Source organism: Triticum aestivum, chromosome 6B (assembly GCF_018294505.1).
Source record: "Triticum aestivum cultivar Chinese Spring chromosome 6B, IWGSC CS RefSeq v2.1, whole genome shotgun sequence".
Lineage (NCBI taxonomy): Eukaryota > Viridiplantae > Streptophyta > Magnoliopsida > Poales > Poaceae > Triticum > Triticum aestivum.
The window spans coordinates 558,080,768-558,086,990 of record NC_057810.1 but is presented as its reverse complement, the minus strand read 5'-3'; positions in this window follow the sequence as shown (position 1 = coordinate 558,086,990).

Below are 6,223 nucleotides of genomic sequence, written 5' to 3'. Positions count from 1 at the left end.
ATATTGCTTTTACGAACAATAGTTGAAGCTTTAGCATGATCCTTCATTCTAACAGGGAAAGGTGGTTTCTCAACATAAGAAGTGGGAACAATAGGATCATTATAAGTGACAGTCTTTTCTTCAACTTTAATAGGTGCATCTACTTTTACTTCTATGGGAGGATGATATTTAAACCACTTCTCCTTGGGGACATCAACATAGGTAGCAATAGATTCACAGAAAGAAGCTACTATCTCAGAGTCAAGTCCATATTTAGTCCTAAACTTACGGAAAATATCGGTATCCATAAAAGATTTAACACAATCAAACTTAGGTGTCATACCTGACTCCTTACCTTCGTCGAGGTCCCAATCTTCAGAGTTGCGTTTAATTCTATCCAATAAATTCCATTTAAATTCAATAGTCTTCATCATAAAAGAGCCGGCACAGGAAGTATCGAGCATGGTGCGATTGTTATCAGAAAGCCGAGCATAAAAACTTTGAATAATTACTTCTCTAGGGAGCTCATGATTGGGGCATGAATATAACATTGATTTAAGCCTCCCCAAGCTTGAGCGATGCTTTCTCCTTCGCGAGGCCAAAAATTATATATATAATTGCGATCACGATGAACAAGATGCATAGGGTAATACTTTTGATGAAATTCCAATTTCAATCTTTTATAGTTCCATGATCTCGTATCATCACATAGCCTGTACCATGTCAATGCGTCTCCCTTCAAAGATAAAGGGAAGGCCTTCTTCTTAACAACATCATCAGGTATACCTGCAAGCTTAAATAGTCCACAAACTTCATCCACATAGAGTAGATGTTCATCAGGATGCTTTGTTCCATCTCCTGTAAAAGTGTTAGCTAGCAGTTTTTCCATCATACCTGCAGGAATTTCAAAAGGAGTTTCATTTTCAATAGGTTCAGTAGGTTGAGGAGAAACTCTTTGCTCTACTGGACGGGGTGAAGATACCCCTAACAAGCCCCTCAGAGAATTACTTTCCATAGTAACAAGTGGTAGAAAATTTCAGCACACCTATAAATTTTTCCTTACCAAATTCCACCTACCAAAGGCGCTACACTCCCCGCCAACGGCGCCAGAAAAGAGTCTTGATGACCCACAAGTATAGGGGATCTATCGTAGTCCTTTCGATAAGTAAGAGTGTCGAACCCAACGAGGAGCAGAAGGAAATGATAAGCAGTTTTCAGCAAGGTATTCTCTGCAAGTACTAAAATAAGTAGTAACAGATAGTTTTGTGATAAGATAAATTGTAACGAGCAACAAGTAACAAAAGTAAATAAAGTGCATCAAGGTGGCCCAATCCTTTTTGTAGCAAAGGACAAGCCTGGACAAACTCTTATATAGGAAAAGCGCTCCCGAGGACACATGGGAATATCGTCAAGCTAGTTTTCATCACGCTCATATGATTCGCGTTTGGTACTTTGATAATTTGATATGTGGGTGGACCGATGCTTGGGTGCTGTTCTTACTTGAACAAGCATCCCACTTATGATTAACCTCTATTGCAAGCATCCACAACTACAACAAAAGTATTAAGGTAAACCTAACCATAGCATGAAACATATGGATCCAAACTAGCCCCTTACGAAGCAACGCATAAACTAGGGTTTAAGCTTCTGTCACTCTAGCAACCCATCATCTACTTATTACTTCCCAATGCCTTCCTCTAGGCCCAAATAATGGTGAAGTGTTATGTAGTCGACGTTAACATAACACCACTAGAGGCTAGACAACATACATCTTATCAAAATATCGAACGAATACCAAATTCACATGACTACTAATAGCAAGACTTCTCCCTTGTCCTCAGGAACAAACCTAACTACTCACAAAGCATATTCATGTTCATAATCAGAGGGGTAATAATATGCATAAAGGATCTGAACATATGATCTTCCACCAAATAAACCAACTAGCATCAACTACAAGGAGTAATCAACACTACTAGCACCAATCCCGAACTTGGAGACAAGAATTGGATACAAGAGATGAACTAGGGTTTGGAGATGAGATGGTGCTGGTGAAGATGTTGATGGAGATTGCCCTCTCCCGATGAGAGGAGCGTTGGTGATGATTTCCCCCTCCCGGAGGGAAGTGTCCCCGGCAGAACAGCTCTGCCGGAGCCCTAGATTGGTTCCGCCAAGGTTCCGCGTTGTGGCGGCGGAGTCTCGTCCCGAAAGGTTGCCTTCTATTTTTTTCTCATCGAAAGACTTCATATAGGAGAAGATGGGCGTCGGAGAGCCACTAGGGGGCCCACGAGGTAGGGGGCGCGCCCCAGGAGGGTGGGGGCGCCCCCACCCTCGTGAGCAGGGTGTGGGCCCCCTAGCCTTCATCTTTGGTGACGATTTTTTATATATTTATTTTAAGATATTCCGTGGAGTTACAGGACTTTTGGAGTTGCGCAGAATAGGTCTCCAATATTTGCTCCTTTTCCAGCCCAGAATTCCAGCTGCCGGCATTCTCCCTCTTCATGTAAACCTTGTAAAATAAGAGAGAATAGCCATAAGTATTGTGACATAACATGAAATAATAGCCCATAGTGCAATAAATATTGATATAAAATCATGATGCAAAATGGACGTATCAACTCCCCCAAGCTTAGACCTTGCTTGTCCTCAAGCGAAAAGCCGATAACAATAAATGTGTCCTCATGTTTAGAGGTAGAGGCGTCGATAAAAATTAATACGGACATGAAGGCATCATGATTATTTCCATAACAGCAACATATATAGATTTTGTCATATGATTTCTTATGTTCAAGTGATGATCTTTTCTCAATGCAAAAGTATGAATCAGAAACCTTATTGAGCACCAACAAATTATAACCTCAGTCACTGAAGCAATTGCAATTTATCATAACATCGGAAAGAGTCTATGTCAGAGCTTAAAAGCAAGTCCACATACTCAACTATCACTTAGTCCTTCATAATTGCTAACACTCACGCAATACTTGTGGTTACGGAGTTTTCATCGGACACAAAGAAAGATAGGGGCTTATAGTTTTGCCCCACAACCTTTTACCTCAAGGGTAATGTCAACAATAATAATTCATGCTCCCCTACATCCAATTAGATATATATATATATATATATATATATATATATATATATATATCATGTTCTTTCCAACATGCTGAGCTTGCCAAAGGATAAAATGAAAAAGGAAAGGTGAAGATCACCGTGACTCTTGCATAAGGTAGAGGATAACAATAAAAGATAGGCCCTTCATAGAGGGAAGCAGAGGTTGTCATGCGCGTTTAGGGTTGATGCACAAAATCTTAACGCAAAAGAACATCACTTTATATTGCCCCTTGTATGTGGACCTTTATTATGCAGTCCGTCGTTTTTATTACTTCCACAACAAGTTCGTACAAAGCTTATTTTCTCTGCACTAATAAGTCATGCATATTTAGAGAGCAATTTTTATTGCTTGCACCGATGAAAACTTACTTGAAGGATCTTACTCAATCCATAGGTAGATATGGTTGACTCTCATGGCAAAACTAGTTTAAGGGTATTTGGAAGCACAAGTATTATTTCTACTTGGTGCTGAGAATTTGGCTAGCATGAGGGGGAAAGGCAAGCTCAACACGTTAGAGAATCCATGACAACATACTTTATCTCATATGTAAGAAAACATAACTCATTATGTTGTCTTCCTTGTCCAACCTCAACTCTTTAGCATGTCATATTTTAATGAGTGCTCCCAATCATAAAAGATGTCAATGATAATATATCTATATGTGAAACCTCTCTTTCCTTATTACTTCCTATTAATTGCAACGATGACCAAAGCTATATTTGCCAACTCCCAACAACTTTTAATCATCATTATCTTTCTATGCGAAGTCATTACTTTCAATAAGATCAATATGAACTCTTTGATTCTTTTTATTCTTTTCTTTTAGTCTTTTATTCACCCAAGATCATGGCAAAATAATCAAGCCCTTGACTCAACACTAATGTTCATTATAGCTCACAGACTCGATTACAAAGAAGGATCATAAAGCAAAACTCAAAACTAGATCATGCCATGACTTTATTCTACCAAATCAAGATACTACTAAAAGGATCGAACTAAGAAAAACGGTAAAGATAAGAGTTGTGATGGTGATACGATACCAGGGCACCTCCCCCAAGCTTGGCAGTTGCCAAGGGGAGTGCCCATACCCATGTGATTATATCTCCTTCTTTGTTGTTGACGGTGGAGGTGTTGTTGATGATGCAGGCTTGTCGTACACCTTCCATGGCATAGGCTCACCATCATAGAAGGATCATCGAGTCTCCGGAATCCTCAAATCTGCAGCCAAACTCATCCTTTTGAATCTATATTCATACTCATAGTTTTGATTTTGCAGATCATAGATTTGGGCTTGGAGGTGCTTGATCTTCTCATATAGCTTGAAGATGGCCTCCTCGGTGTTCTTGGCATCCGGCTCATAGTTGTTGGTGAACTCCGAGAGCATCTTGTGGCTAGCGTTGATTCCACGCTCCACCATCCCTTGGCACTTGAAAACTTGTTGCTCCATTGCTTCGAGCCTCAACTCCACGCTTCCGGTGCCCTTTGGTCCCTCAACATCGCGGATGTGCAGGAACCCATCACGCATCTCAATGGCTTGAGGGTGTCGCAGCACCTCCGCGAGGTAAGGGTTGATCACCTTCTCGAAGAACTTGTCCTTGGAAGCACTTGGGGTCGTCATGATGATCTAGACCGGTCAAGAAAACAGCTCGAAACAAGAACATGGGAGATTTGCGTGATACGAGATTCAAAACCTTTGGGAGAATATATAATGAATTTTTACCGACCAAAATACATATCGTGCAAGAAAACGGAGTCCGGAGGGCACACGAGGTGCTCACGAGGTAGGGGGCGCGCCCAGGGGGGTAGGGCGCGCCCTCCACCCTTGTGGAGGCCTCGTGTCCTTCCCGGACTGCTACTTATTTTTCTATTTTTCTAAATATTCCAAAACGGAGAAATATTGCATTAAAAATTGTTTTGGAGTCGGTTTACTTACCGTACCACATACCTATTCCTTTTCGGAGTCTGAAACGGGCTGGAAAGTGTCCCTTATGTATTCCTCCGGGGTTACGGTTTCAATAATATTGGTTTCAACATTTATGGGATTACCTGAGATATAATGTTTGATCCTTTGACCGTTTACCACCTTCGGATTTGTGCCTTTGAAGTTATTGATTATTATGGCACCGGAACGATAGACCTCCTCGATAACGTAGGGACCTTCCCATTTAGAGAGAAGTTTTCCTGCAAAAAATCTTAAACAAGAGTTGTATAGCAATTCATAATCACCTACATTAAACTCACGCTTTTGTATTCTTTTGGCATGCCATCTTTTAACTTTTTCTTTAAACAACTTGGCATTTTCATAAGCTTGGGTTCTCCATTCATCAAGTGAGCTAATATCAAATAACCTCTTCTCACCGACAAGTTTGAAATCATAGTTGAGATCTTTAATAGCCCAATATGCCTTATGTTCTAGTTCGAGAGGTAAGTGACATGCTTTTCCATAAACCATTTTATACGGAGACATACCCATAGGATTCTTATATGCAGTTCTATAGGCCCATAATGTGTCATCCAGTTTCTTGGATCAATTCTTTCTAGACCTATTAACAGTCTTTTAGAAAATTAATTTGAGCTCTCTATTGCTGAATTCTACTTGACCACTAGACTGCGGGTGATATGGAGATGCAATTCTATGATTAACGTCATCTTTAGCAAGCATTTTACGGAAAGCACCATGAATAAAGTGTGAACCACCATTAGTCATTAAATATCTAGGGACTCCAAACCTCGGAAAAATAACTTCCTTAAGCATTTTAATAGAGGTGTTATGATCAGCACTACTAGTTGGAATAGCTTCTACCCACTTAGTAACGTAAGCAACAGCAACTAAAATATGTGTATATCCATTAGAGGCAGGAAAAGGTCCCATATAATCAAAGCCCCAAACATCAAATGGTTCAATAACAAGTGAATAATTCATAGGCATTTCTTGGCGTCTACTAATATTACCAATTCTTTGACATTCATCGCAAGACAAAACAAACTTACGGGCATCCTTGAAGAGAGAGGGCCAATAAAAACCGGATTGCAATACCTTATGTGCAGTTCTATCTCCAGCGTGGTGTCCTCCATAAGCTTCGGAGTGACACTTGCGTAGGATCTGTTCCTGTTCATGCTCAGGTACACAAC